Source organism: Solanum pennellii, chromosome 9 (assembly GCF_001406875.1).
Source record: "Solanum pennellii chromosome 9, SPENNV200".
NCBI lineage: Eukaryota > Viridiplantae > Streptophyta > Magnoliopsida > Solanales > Solanaceae > Solanum > Solanum pennellii.
In genome coordinates, this window is record NC_028645.1 from 36,530,322 (window position 1) to 36,545,812 (window position 15,491).

Sequence of the window (15,491 nt, forward strand, 5' to 3'; positions counted from 1 at the left end):
TGGCTCGGCAAGTCTGTAGCTCACATACTTGTGATTTGGGCCGATCATTTTCTGGCCCACACAAAAAATGGGGTAGCCTGGCCTGACCCGTAAAATGTCAAAGCCTGTATGAGTTAGCCCGGATGGGGTGGGCTAGCCCATATTGACAGCTCTACTGGTGTGTTGTTGAGCTTTATTGACATTGAGAAGGAAATTCTTAATGTTGTGATGTTGAGCTCTTATAAGTAGAAAATTATGTTTTGAGTTGCTATGTGTAAATGTCATGTTGTATGTTGATTTTAAGTTCTAACTCATGTTTATTATGTATGTTGTTGGTTGGGCTGCTAGTATTGAGTCTATCCTTTCCTTTGAAAAGATTTTTAGTGTCATTCGTGGACGAATGTTCCTAAGGGGGGACAATGTAACACTTCGAAAGTCCAAGACCTAATCTAGAGCCACACATGAGTTTCTAAGGCTTGTAACACTGTTTTAAGGTAAAAAATAATGGTTATAAGTCATTTAGGAATTTCTAGAGTCAAGAAATTAAGAAACGTCCATGACGTCTAGAGAATTGTGAAAGAAGTGCTAGTGTGCCTTAGCCTTTTCACAAGGTTTTAAGAGTCGGAATTCAATAAAATTTGGTGGAAAGGTGTTAAAAACTTATTAAAATATGTTTAGGGTCGAAACGTTCAGGTACGACTCCCCAAGGACCATCTTTAGGGTCCTTGAGGAGGACCCTTCCGTTGTGGGTAAAAAGTTGTCGTCAAGCAGTAGCCATCAACTGTTGCAGGCGACGAGGCATCAATGACTCCGTCAATGGAAACTTATCCAATTTCAGAATTTGGCCAAAAACACAACTCTCTGACCAATTCGATGGACCTGAAGGACGGTTAGTCCAAAGCCCCGTCGACTGACCTACGACCCGTAGGTCGGGGTCTCATAGGTCAGCCTGCAATTTTCCTATTTTATTTAAGTTAATTTATTTAATTAAGTTATATAAGGTTTTAATTAATGATTAGGGTGTGGTTAATTAGGTTGTATATAACCTACCCTAAGCCTAAACCCAACTTAACACCTCATAATTTCCCAAACCCAAATTGCTCTTCCTTCTCTCTACTTTCTCTCTCCCAAAGAAGAACTCCATTGGAGAACTAAGTCAAGCTCATAGGTCAGCCATCAAACTTCAAGAAAAATCAAGGTATGGGAACCTTTCATTTTTGGATTTCTTTCCCCAAAGGATTCTTCCAAAATTGATTTTCAAAAAAGATGATTTCATATGGGTTTCTTCCTAATACGAATTTGATCTTCTAAATGGTGTTGTTTATGGTTTCTTTTGATCATTATGATTTGATTAAAATCTATTATGATTCAATTACATTGGTTCTTGATGAATTAACCTAGTATGTGGAATATATTATGGATTGACCCAAATTCCCTAATCCTAGGTGATGAACTTATGTTGAATTGTGTAGTATTGATGCAATTGAGTTAATTATTGTGTGAATTACTATTATATGATGCTGTTATACTAATTGATGGATGAAATTGGATTCGTTGAGGGTAAGACCATTGATGATGAATTTTGAAGGAGAAATTGGTAAAACTTTGTGATCTTGAACCTTTACTTCAATTGTGATGGTGTTTACTTGGTGATGAAGTTCAATTGAAGCATGTCTTGTGATTGAAATAGATAGGGTTGGTATAATGATGAAATTGAAATGTCTTGATTGTGGGATTGTGAGATTATGCCTAAGATGAAATGATATAAGGTTGGTTATGAATTGCCTATGTGCTTTATTATGATATGATGATGACGATGAGCTAATCTTACATGTGAGGTTTGTATTGAAAGGATATTCTCATGCAATTCCTAATTGAGCTAATGATGATGATATACAAGGGATTAGTATCCTATGACCTAAATTAAGTTATGATGAATACTAAAGGCTTAAAGAAATTTCAAAAGGGACTCTAGCTTAGCACCGAGTGAATTAGTAGTGAGGAGTGTCCATTCCCAAGTAGGTAAGGTAGGTTCACTATTGTACCTATGAGATTGGAGACTATAATGCAATATGTATAAAGAGGGTCCCAAACACATCTCCTAGTTCTTGAACTATGCTGCCCCCATAGGAATACTAGCTAGTGGATCCACCTAGATGCTATGTTCATGTCTTGGTACTACCTTGGATAGTAGTCCACCTTCTTCCGGTGTAGGGTTTCATGACACCGGATTCCACACTTAGCTCTGTTGTCTATGTCGATTAAGGCAAGTGTTCCTGAAAATAAAAAGAATTAAAGAAGTATGGGTTAAGCCCAATATTGTATTCGACTTAGATGGTTTAATATTTGACGTATATTAGACTTCTTATGAACCTATATTGTTATGTTATGTGAAGTAAAAGTAGAAGCCTCTGTAGTGCTTTCTATTACGAGGAGTCTATGTAAACTCCATATATATACATTGTGTGTGAGCGAGAGGTGTATGTAAACCTCAATGTAGAAGTAGAATGAAAAGTTTAAATTATCCGCAATTTAACCTATGACAGGTTATGACGAATGTTAAGAGGCTAGTCTAAATCCTCTTCGAGGATGATAACGCCGGTTTCGTCTAGGGGGTGCTCCTCAAATGTGACACATATGTGTCATGAACCGAGTCTACACCCTGTACGTGGTTGGCACTCGAAGACCACTGCTGTTCCTCAAGCAAACCCTCATCCTGGTTGACTACAAGCGAAGTCTAACTTAATCATGCAAAAGCTTAAAACTGATTAAAATTAATAAACTCAACTTACCAGGATTTAACTCAAATGAACAACTTTGAATAAAGATAATATATTCAAATAGCCATAAAATAGGCAATTTTTAATCTTAAAAACATTTAATAGAATAAGTGATTAATACAAACTCTTCAACTATTGACTATCTATGAAGCCTCTAACTGATAAAGATGGAAGTCGGGATAACATCCACGACATCCTAACTAGACAGAAAAGTAAATGAAATCCTCTAGAAGTAAGGAGGCTCACCATAGCTAACTCGAATCACGGATGTATCAATGAAGATCATTTTGATGATCCTGAATACCTCTGTCTACATCATGAGAAGATGCAGGCCAATTGGCCAATACGTGGAATGTACGATCATGTAAGGGGAAACTAAGGCATAAAACATAGGCTTGAACTTAATAAAAAGGAAACATACTTTCCTCTTTTCAACTCAACTCAAATCAAGAATAAGATACTCAACTCAAAGATCAGATATTCAACTCCAAGATTAGATACTCAACTTCAAAGATATAATATCTGACTCAATGAAGAACAAATTAACTCAAGATACTCAACTTAAGGTACTCTACTCGAAATACTCAACTCATGATTCTTAACTGAACTCATTTCAATATAAAGCAGTTTAAAACAAGTGCAATATAAAGAAAAGCTGGTTAAAAACATGAAGTTAACTCAAGATAATAATATCATAAAATACACACCATGATCCCTCTCAAAGTCTGCTTGAGCAATGCATGAATGAAATTTCATACCCCCATTCATACTAAGCAGATCCCCTTGAGGAACCATGCAATTTCTAGTGTGGGAGTTTCTCTAACCGACAACCACCACTATGAGCCTAAGTGGTGATACAACGTCTCACCCACGCTGCCAGAATTGTCCTATACTTTGTCTAACCTAGTGGATCCATAGGCTAACCTCACTTGATCATCTAAAAAGTATGACCCGTTAATACCCATGACGGCTACATGGTTTACATGAAGGCTTGAGTTAATATTAACTCTCATCCCAACATCGGTGTTCAATACTACTTAAAAATATATTTTAGCTCATGCTTTTTAAATTAACCTCTTTCCTCTGGGTTGAGATAATTTGTTAAACCCTTTTTAGCTTTTAAAAGCCCTCTTGGAATCAATGTTCCCCTTTCTTGTTCAAAACTCTTTTTGGAAGTCTTAGTTCCCTCTTAACTTAAATGTGAAAACAGTTATAAACACTTAGGGAATACTTAGTTCCCATATAATTCTTTGAAGAAAAGAACTTCAACTTTACTCTTTCTCAATTCAGTGCTCAAGTCTTTAAAACAAGTTTTAAAACAATTTGTAAAAAGACTTCTTAAAATAAGGTTCATGTTGATTATGAACATGAGCGACTCAATTGAAGGTTTTCAATAACCAAGCATAAAACTCAATACTTGAACTCAAAATCTCCAGAACTTAAGGAGTCAATGATACTACTCATCTCAAGAATGCTCGATTCTGAGGGTTCATGCAGAATTATGGGCATGAACTACTTAACTCAATGACTCAAGCTAGACTCAAAGGGTTCATGCAGAATTATGGGGATGAACTACTTAACTCAAGGACTTAATGGTAACATGTAATAGTCCTATGATTAGGAATATAATAACAAAAGAAATAAGGAACTCAATATTCAAGACTTTGGAATTTGGAGATACTACTCCTCTTAATGATACTAAATTTATGGAGTTCATGCGGAAGTTATGGGCATGAACAACTCGAATCGAAGGTATAATTAACTATATGGAACTTATGTATACAAATATTCTCATTCTCTTACTTACTTCCTCAAAACTTTGTTAAAATCAATGATGGATCTCAAGGAATTCACAATTGAACTTAAAGGCTTTCTTGAACTCTACTATTAACTCTTTTTTGAATGTGAATTGTGAATTCAAGAGTTATGGTTCATGATATGAAGGATATAGCTGATATCTTAGACTCATGAATACAATTTACTCACTCTCATGCTCACTTGAGTCTTGAAACAAGTTACTAGAAGTTGTAGAAGACTCCACAAAAGGACTCAAAGGCTTTCTTAGAATGTTGGAAAGAATTCTCAAACTTAACCCTCAACTCTATATTGAATTTGAGTTATGAATTCAAGGTTATGATCATGTTAGGAATGAATTTAGGTGTTTAGAAGTAGCTTAGAGTAGTTAGAAAAGAAAAGGAGTGAAGGTGCACTTTAAACGAACTCAAACGGAACAACCAGGGACAACCTGGATGGGGCAGGTGACCCTGGGGATATGGGTGGCCTGGGGCGCCAACCCCTGAAGTACAGAGAAGGGTTTGGAGCTTTGGAAGGCGCGTCGCTCCAGGCGCCAACCCAGAATTTCTAACAAATGTCCTTGCTCGTTTTCTCACCCTAACTCACCTAAAATCGAATGATTTCTTCCCCAATCACTTGAATTCGATTACTAAACTTAATTACACTCTAATATACTTAAAACAACACTCAAATTACTCAATTTCATCTCAAGAATTTATCAAAAATCCAACACAACAAGATTTAGAATGAACCTCAAGAACACCTATCAAGAACTCATCAAGAACTCTAATTTTTAAACTTTAAGCATGAAATTTCGCTGAAAAATAACATGATTGGCGTGTAGTTGAACTAACCCAACACCATGGAAGCTTACATACATCTTAGGTATTAAACCCATGGTGGAAATCCGCAACTAAACTCAAGAACGTCAATGAACACCTTCATCCTTTCCTCTTTTCTCTTCTTTTTCTCTTCTTGTCTCTTCTTGAACTCTCAACTAAAACCCTAGGCGTATATTATGATTATCTGAAATTAAAACGATTATAAACCTAAAATATGACAAAAAATGTATTAAATCTGATTGGGTAAGGAAAGGACTAAAATACCCCTCACTATCTTCAGCTAACTTTCCTTAGCTAGACAACCTAACTTCAAAAGGTCATATCTCACTCATCCGAACTCGAAACATAGCAAACTTGGTGTCGTTGGAAATATAATTCAAAAAAATTTCCTATGGGATCCTTTAGAACATCTAACTCATTTTGTGCTAGGAGTTATGGTCGTTTGAAGTTGACCCAAACTCATACTTAACTTAACTTGCAAAATTTCAGATTTTGATATTTCCAATTTTTTTTTGGAACTCAGGTGCTAAATCTAGTGACAAACCTTAATACATAAGAAATTTTTAATTTCTTGGTGAAATCTCACTCACTACGATTAATGGCTCAAGTCTTAGTTCAAAAAAAAAATTCTGGGATGTTACAATATGCCTCAAATGGTCAAAAATTGCTACATTTGAGGCATTTGTAGCAACATATGTGACATATGTAGCAACATATGGATCATATGTAGCAACATATGCCTCAAATGGTAAAAAATTACTATATTTGAGGCATATGTAGCAACATATTGATCATATGTAGCAACATATGTCTCATATGTAGCAAAATATGCCTCGAATGGTCAAACATTGCTACATTTGAGACATATATTGCGACATATGCAAAACTACATTTATTTTCTTAAACAACTATGATAAGAAAAAGTAAATGTTGGACCAGGAATGCAAAAAACGTTTATTTATTTCCAAAACTATGATAATTTTAATGGTTGTACACAACTACATAAGAATTTCCATCCTCTACAGTGTTCTTCTTGGTAATGCTTAATAATACCCAAAAAACAACAAACAACACCAAGATAAGCTTCCACATGCTACAATTCGTTACTTCTTTTAATATGACTTTCATCATCAGTTTCCAACTCCTTAATTCTGTTCGTCAATCTGAGAATAACAAACTTGGATCGTATATCAACATCTTCACGATCCCTCCATCTAGAGAAGTTGAATGCATTCTCCTAAAATACACACCACAAAGAAAGAAATTTTGAATTAAAAAAAAACAAAATAAAGAGATCTCAAGTCTCCAAATACTAAGATGTAGAAATATAAATACACGATATCGTGGACAAGACCAAAATCTTTGACCTGGATTGTCCCTTCAATCATGAAGTTTGCATTGAAAGTAAGTCTCCATGTTTGCAATAGATTTTCACACCTAACATGGTATCATTTTCATTATTACAAATTCGATTTAATATTACTTTTGACATCATATCAAAAGTAACATAAACAAACAAAATTCATTCATTAGATCTATATTTCAAAGAACACATTCTTACCTAACCAGTATATTACAAAATTAATGATTTCATTGATTGAAAGATACGGAAAAGTTTCGAAATTTGATTTAACTAAAGTCTAATCAAATTAGTTGCATGTTAAAAATAAAAAATAGAAAAGACTGACAGATAAAAGATTGATGAAATAAAATAACATCATTACATCCCATGCACTCAAGAAATCCTAGATCCATGCAAAGCGAGAGGTCATATCGGAGAAAGAGAGAAAAAAAGTACCAAGACTGAAGGGGCAAGGAAGAAGAAATTGAAAACCCTATTCTTGAAATGAAAATGAAACCCTAATTTATATATATATCCCTTCTAGAAATGAAATTATTGGTCGATTGGGCCAGTTTTAGTTTTAGTTTTACAGATTGGTCTTGCATATGATTGGTCCAGTTTTATAAAGTAATTAAGTTTTATAAGTCGTAGCCACATATGTCAAGTCTGTTGCGATTTTGCCAACATAACCTGCATACGGATGAAATATCAAGGAGGGTCTAATCGACGAATTGAGCGATTTAGGAATGGAAAAATGTCAAGTTGGACTAAGTTTTATTACTTTAGACCATAATTAATCAATAAAGATAAGTTATAACACTTGGAACAACGATTTACAAGGGTGTTATATAACTATCATATGGATTTACTTGGTCATTGTATGATGAACTAGTGGGATGATAGTCTTTCTATATATAATTGATAAAATCGAATGAATGGCATTGTATAGGACTATAATTTGTTACTTATACATCTTGTAGTGTATTAGTGTTACATATTGAATTAGTTGACAATTTAATTGAATTAACCCCCAAAAGACCCATTTTATGATATGTATATGTTGCAACATATGTCAGTTCTGTTGCAATTTTACCAACATAACCTTCATATGTTGACACATATGAAACTTCAAGGAGGGGATAATATATATAATAATTGATAGAATCCAATGTAATGTTAACGAAGAGGCAATTATGAAGAATGTGAAAAGTTGCAAGTACTTAATTTTTTTAAAAAAATGATAAAATTTGAAGACTTGTTATTAATGAAGGCGGTTGATGTAATTACGTTGCCACATATTTAATTCGAAAAAAGTACATATGTTGCCACATAATTCGAAAGAAGTACAAAAGACAAAAAGGCAACATTTTCAACATGTGTCATATGTTGCCACAAATTTAATTAATCCCACACAGTGGTATAAGGAAGAAATTTAACTAGATAATCTAGTTCTAAATCACAACTACACAATTCACAATGAATATCGTCTTCATCGTCACTTCCCTGGGCTAACCATTCTTGCGGGCGATTTGATGGGGTTGATGAACACCACAACAAATGGGTCTTTCTCCCAATAAGTTAGGTTTTGACACCCACATTTGATTTAAAATGTATCGCAAATGGTGTCGACATCTTCTCACTATTACTGGCTCGATTTTTTTCATGTTGACAATGAATATCAAGTCTTCTCTCATGGATTCACCACCTTCAAAGATTGAAATTACGGAAAACATATACTTTGAACAACTGTGACCACCTTCTGTTGCTTGTTTAACCATTTCCAATGCAGTTGGATCATTACGGTTGAAAAAATCAAATTATAAAAGAAATAACACATTAAAAATAGAAAATATAGTGGCGAAAACGTGAATTCATACGAAAAACATTAAAATTACCACACCTTTTTTGTATAAGGCTTCTAAGTTCTCTGATGCTATGCGCATGAAATTAAAGAGTGAAAATTGATTAATACAGTACCTTAATTTAAGCCTTATTAAATCTTGTAGGGTGTAGTAAGCGAACCTTTCAACGATAAGAATTACAATTTCAGTCGGAAGGGATTCAATGTAGTTTTTTCTAGTTGAAACCATTTTTGAGAAAATTAAATGAAGAAGAAGAGAAGACAACTTTTGACTTCTCCCTCCCTTCTGTTGTGTTCTTATAAAATACCAAGAAATTTGAAAAGTTGCAATAGAAGAGATGACTTTCCAAAATAGGGTAAAAATTGAAGAGTCGTAATTTTATTATCTATTAAACCTATTTGAATGACAGTAATTATTGATTGATTGATTGTTGACAAGACTTACAATTAATCATTTTTTAAAATTATATTGGGACAGATGCGTACTTAATTTTTTAAAATGTATTTGACATATGTCGCAACATATGCAATATTCTATTGTAATATCTAACACATAATTGATATATGTTGGTACACATACGTTACGTTGTAATATCTAACACATAATTGACATATGTTGCGACATATGCAATATTCTGTTGTATACTGTAACACATAATTGTCATATGTTGACATAGATAAATTTGTTCAAAATAAATGATACTTTTTATTTAGAGGTAACGATTAAATTCAAAAATCATTGCAAAACAAAGAAGGGCAACATTTTTCATCGTGAATTTGCAATTTCTTTAATTATGTTGCCACATATGACAATTTAATTAATCCCTCGTATGAGGCAAACTATTTAACTAGATAGTCTAGTTCTATATCACACCTACATAAATCACATTGAATATCATCTTCATTGTAGTGTCTTCTCCAGGGAAAATCATTCATGCGACCGATTCGCTCAAATTGATGAACAGTGCAACAAATGAGTCTTCTTCCCAACAAACGAGGTCTTGGCACCCAAATTTCACATAAATATTTTGCAAATGATTTCGGCATCTTCTCACTATTAATGTCTCAGTTTTTTTCATGTTGGCAATGAACATTAAGCATTCACACATGATTTCACCGCCATTGAAGATTGACATCATGACAAGCACATACTCAGCTCCATTGTGGCCACTGTCTGCTGCTTGATTAATCATTTCCAATGCAATTGGATTGCTACGGTCGAAAAAACCATACTATAGAATAAATAACACATTTAAATTATAAAATTAAAAAAAGTGAATACAATAGAAAAATATTAAAAATTACCACGTCTTTTCTGTATAAGCTTCTGAATTCCCAGGAAAGAAACGAATTGATATACTGAACGTTCATTAGCTACTTCATTGAGGAACCTGGAGTTGGGAAATGAAATAAAATGATTAGGAAATGAAATTAAAGAGCGAAAATTGATTAATACATACATACCTAAATTTAGCCCTCATTAAATCTTGTAGTGTGTAGGAATCAACCCATTTAATGATATCAATTAGTAGTTTCCTCGGAAAGGATTCAATGAAGTTTTTCTTAGTCATAGTCATTTTGAAAATTTCTTATTCATATTGAATATTCAGTGAAATTTGAAAAGTTGGAAGAGAAGAGAAGAGAAGAGAAGAGACAAGTACAGTTTTCAAATGTATGTACTTATTTTTTTTAAAAAAAAGGTAAAATTTGAAGAGTCACGTCATTAAAGTTTTTTTCTTGAAAGTTGTTCCAATGAAAGTAATAATATCATCACATTATACGTAAGTATTTCTTAAGAATATGTTGGTACAAATTCGTTTTTTGTGGTACTTGTAAGGCATAATTGACATATGTTGGGACAGATACAATTTTATGTTGTAAGATCTAACACATATAAGTGACACATGTTGCCATAGATGCAATATTCTATGTTAAGTGGCAACACATAATTGTCATATGTTGCAACATTTGAAATATTTTGCTATAAGTAGCAACACATAATTGACATATGTCGCCACAAATGAAATATTCTATTGTAACTAGCAACACATAATTAAATAAATCACACATTATATGTTAATAAAATCATATAAGTTGAATCTAAATAAGATAAGAAGATAGGGATCATACTCAAATAAGAAAGAACTTTCATTAAAATTCAACAACACTTCTTATGGAGCATTTCGATTTGGGCATGTAGTTTTTTTGTGGCCAAAGTCCCTACATACGGAACACTTATTTTTCTTATTGGAAATGATTCACCAACTCCACATAGTCTCTTATATCTCCTTCTTCCGGATTTACTTGGATCAACATATGGGGAGGTATTTCTCTCTGTATGATATCCGAAGGGACAATACAAGAATCTTCAGGTGGCACCGGATGAATTTCCTGACATTATGTCATTATGTATTTTTCCACCGAATAATATGGAAATCTAATTTCCAAAATCGATACCATGTTGGTATTGAAGCGCTATCATGGCATGTGAATAAGGTATTTTGTCCAAGTGAAAAACTCTACAAGTACAAATTCTTCTTTGTAGATTCACAGTAGCAACATTACCATGACCAGTGATACTGAACTTGTAGTTAGCGATTTGATGAGACAACAACTTGTTGCCTGCGTTGACATACTCCGATATGTCTTTTTTAATTGAGCGAACAAATCTATTTGCAGAGTGCACCAGCTCCATATGCCTCTGGTGAAATAACAATGCAAATATCCTGTTTATTTAATCAAATAGAGCGATATGGAAAATTCTCTTTTGACATCATACATAAATTCACCGATTCTGTGATGTTTGATGTCATAATGTTATATCTACACAACAACAAATAAAGATAAAACAAAACACATAAAATAAAAATAAACTCAAATGAGATGGTACCTATATCACAGACAAAATGCCCTACTCCATGTATGGAATTCAAGGCATTCAAGAGCTTAAGCCGCCTTTGGTACCAAATCTCTTATTTGATTGGAATGATCATTGAACTCACATCTATGGTACGCCTTTGATGCTCTATAAAAATGGGACACTACCTTCGAATTGTGAAAGTTATTTCGAATATTTTTCCCAAGGTGTCTCATGCAAAAATCATAATGAGATGCAGGGTAGATTATCGTAACCATCTCTTGAATACTTGGATGCCTATAAGAGATAATGCACAACTCATCAGTATCATCTACAAAGCTTCTCATATTTTGAAAAAAATATTCATATGAGGCATCGCATTTCTTGTCCGCGACACAGAAAGCCACTAAAAATATATGATTCTCAGCATCTTGTGTCAACGCCGATAGCAAAACTCCTCCATACTTGCTCCTCAGGAATGTGTCATCAACGACTATTACTTTTCTCATTTCTTGAAAATCAATTATCCAAGCAGCATATGATACAAAAAAGTACTGGTATCTACCATTTTCTTCGAGGGACAATGTCGTCTTGCTTCTTGGATTCGCAACTTCAAGCATATAACAGTACACATTAAACACTGCTTACCCATGTTCATGTGTTCCCCTGACATTAGACTTAGCATGCTCCATGCCTTTATGAATCTTTCAATAGCTTACCTTACAACTTAATTCTGTGCGAAGTTTATTTGACATGTCTCTTATAGATGGGTCTTTGCTATGGGGAAACCTATTTTCAAAGTACTTACCTATGACTTTTTCCGTGGCATGGGGATTATGGCTTGTAAGATGCTCTGAACCACATGTATGGTACTTTTTATATATTCTAATGGAAAATCTGTCGTTACTTGTAAATTTTACAGCCCTCAGCCACCAATTGCAGTCTGAATATGAACATTTAAAGGAAAACACATTACGAGAATTGATCACCTTTTTCAGTCTAAATCTTTTTTCAAGCAAGCAATTTTCAATTAATTTGTCAGTTCGTGCTTGTTCTTGAATGTTCGTCCCTTATAAAAGCATGTTTAATCATCTCGAACATCATTCACACGTGAAGATTGAGAAGCACATGGATTGTTGCTGCCAACCATTGGTGTAGGAGGAAAATTGCTCTCAAGGTCCGGCCCTTCAGCTTCACCTTCACCTTCACCTACACCTTCACCTTCATCTATTCCAATTTCATCATCGGGATTATTCATGTCCACAGTATCAAATTCATCATTTAACATATCTTTTTGGCCTTCGTCTACATTATAATCCTCTTCGATAGGATTTTCTTCCATGTAGACTCTTAATATGAGCGGTTTCTCTGCTCCTCCCAAATAAACAAGCAAACTAAGTTGATTAGCTATTCTAAAAGGTAAAACCTTCTCATTATGGAAAAAATGAGGAATGTAACTTATGACAAGATCTTGCGATTTACAATTGTATCCAGACTTTTGCACAAATTGAAGAAATCACATATAAAATATTTCTTTTGACATACATCCCTACTGAACCGGCTCCTCATTTTTTACTATCCTCCCAATGCCATATGAATCGATTTTTCTTCTCGATCCATTTACCACGACAATTAATCTCTACAAATAATGACATTGTACCTAAAAAAATTAATTAAAAAAATAATTAGCAATTATGAAGAATAAGTATGTGTTGTAACATATGACTATTTTGTGGCGAGATGTAAGTCATATGTTGCTACATATAATTGTGTTGTTGTGACAAGAAAATCACATGTGGCTACATGTTTATGTTATATTATATGTTGCCACATATGACTTTTCTGTTGTGAAATGTAAGTCATATGTTGCTACATATGACTGTTCTGTTGTGACAATAAATCACATGTGGCAACATGTTTATGTTATAGGTTGCCACATGGACTTTCTGTTACAAAATGCAAGTCATATGTCGCTACATATAACTATTTTGTTGCGATTGAAATAACATTATGTTGCTACATATGACATAACATAAACATGTTGCGACATGTCATTTATTTGTCACCACAACACAGTCATATGTAGCAATATATACCTATTCTGTTGTGATTGAAATAATATTTCTGTTGCTACATATGGTTATAATATGTTATAATAGTCAACTGTTGCAATATATATATAGTCATATGTTGGAACGAGAATGCAAATTATTGAAAAATTACAGGTACCCAGATCAGATGATGATGAATTTATTTCAAATAACTATTAATTTTACTTACCAGAAACAATGGTGTGTAACCCAATCGCTTATAAAGTAATTTCAATTGAAACAGAACGAAATTTGGTCCACTGATTACAGATTAGTGAAATCTGATTCAAGAAGAAGAGAGATGAAGCACTAGCAGCCAAGACCCACAATGTACGAAAAGAAGAAGATGATGATGAAGAGAGAGAGAAGAAAGGCAAGCAAGCAAGCAAAGACGAGCGCAGAAGAAGAAGAAGAAGAAGAAGAGGACGAATACGACGACTGGAGGCGGGGGAAACATCTTTTATTTCCTCTTTTGGATCGATGATGGCTTCCATTTCTTATAAAAATTGATTAAATCAGGTTTGATTTAGTCAATTTACCCTTTTACCCCTCATTTAATTTTCAGAAAAGTTGGTTAAATTAGGTTTTGTGAATTTACCCTTCATTTAATTCAGTGGACCAAACTGTCAACTTATAAACTTGAGGGCAACTCCACAATCCTTAATCATTAATCACATAATTGTGACTTACACCCACTAAGACTTATGTCACCGTCCATTTATTTTGAAACCTTATTGTCACCTTTTTAAAAAAAATTCCGGCTCACTGAATAGCACAAGTCCAATAACAGTGCAGAAATAACTCTTTTTTTTGGGATGTAAACTGAAAATTTTAGAGATAATAAACATAATAGATAATTAATGAAAAATGGACAAAAATTGCTTTTGAACTATGCTCTCCATATATATTTTGAGCTCAAATATATCCTCACTGTTATCTCTAGAAATCATAAATACCCCTCTAAAATTAAAATCCAAATTGTTAACGATATGGCTGGCCATGTGGGACCACCTAAGTTGTCAACTAGGTTTTTCACTAAATTATTCTTGCTAACTATCAATTCATCCTCCCAAACCAGTAGTATTTGAGATACGAAATGTTCTTTACATTATGGAAACCCTATCTCCAATATTTGCTAACCCAATTTTTAACGCTTCAATATTTGCTAACCCAATTTTTAGCTCTCCAATGTTTGTTTAATTATTGGACGAATTAAAGCAATCTAAATTTTTAAAGGTTCAAAACTTTTCTTTCAATTCTTCTAGCCGATGCTACTGAGTCTTAAATATCAATTAAAGAAAGACCACATTTGTCAAGAATATGGGCTATTAGCTATGGCATCAACATTTTTCTTGTTATAACATATTTTTAAAAAAATTAGCCTCGAAATTTGATTTTGGAGAATGAATTGATTGGTTAACAAGAATGAGTTAGTGGTAATTAAGGACATCGTGTTGGTGTCCATGCTGTGAAATCAGGGATCTGCGAGGTGGAAACGGAGTTCAGCTCCAATTACGAGTTAAGTGTTATTGTTGATTCACATTGTTTGGCTCGTGGTACTTGGTTTCATCGAGCTTTTTGGACTGCTATGATCGAATAGATTTCGTTGATTTCTTGATTTAGGGTTAGACTTGGTAGGATGATTTTTTGTATAACATACATTATCTTCTGTGTGTATGAGGGGAATATACGACTCACTGATTTTAACTTCATTTTTATTTTTTGTTGGACTAATACAAATTTAGCAGATTTAGATTTTTTTTAAAATTAGTGGTAATCCTAGTTGACAGGTTAGCTGGGATCAATCATACATAACTTGTCATGTCATTAAAAGTTTGGGTTGTTAACTTTTAAAGGGTATTTGTAGTCTGTAGAGATAACAATGAGGGTACTTTTGAGCTCAAAATGTAACAAAGGGTATAGTGATCTACTTTGCATAGTTTGGG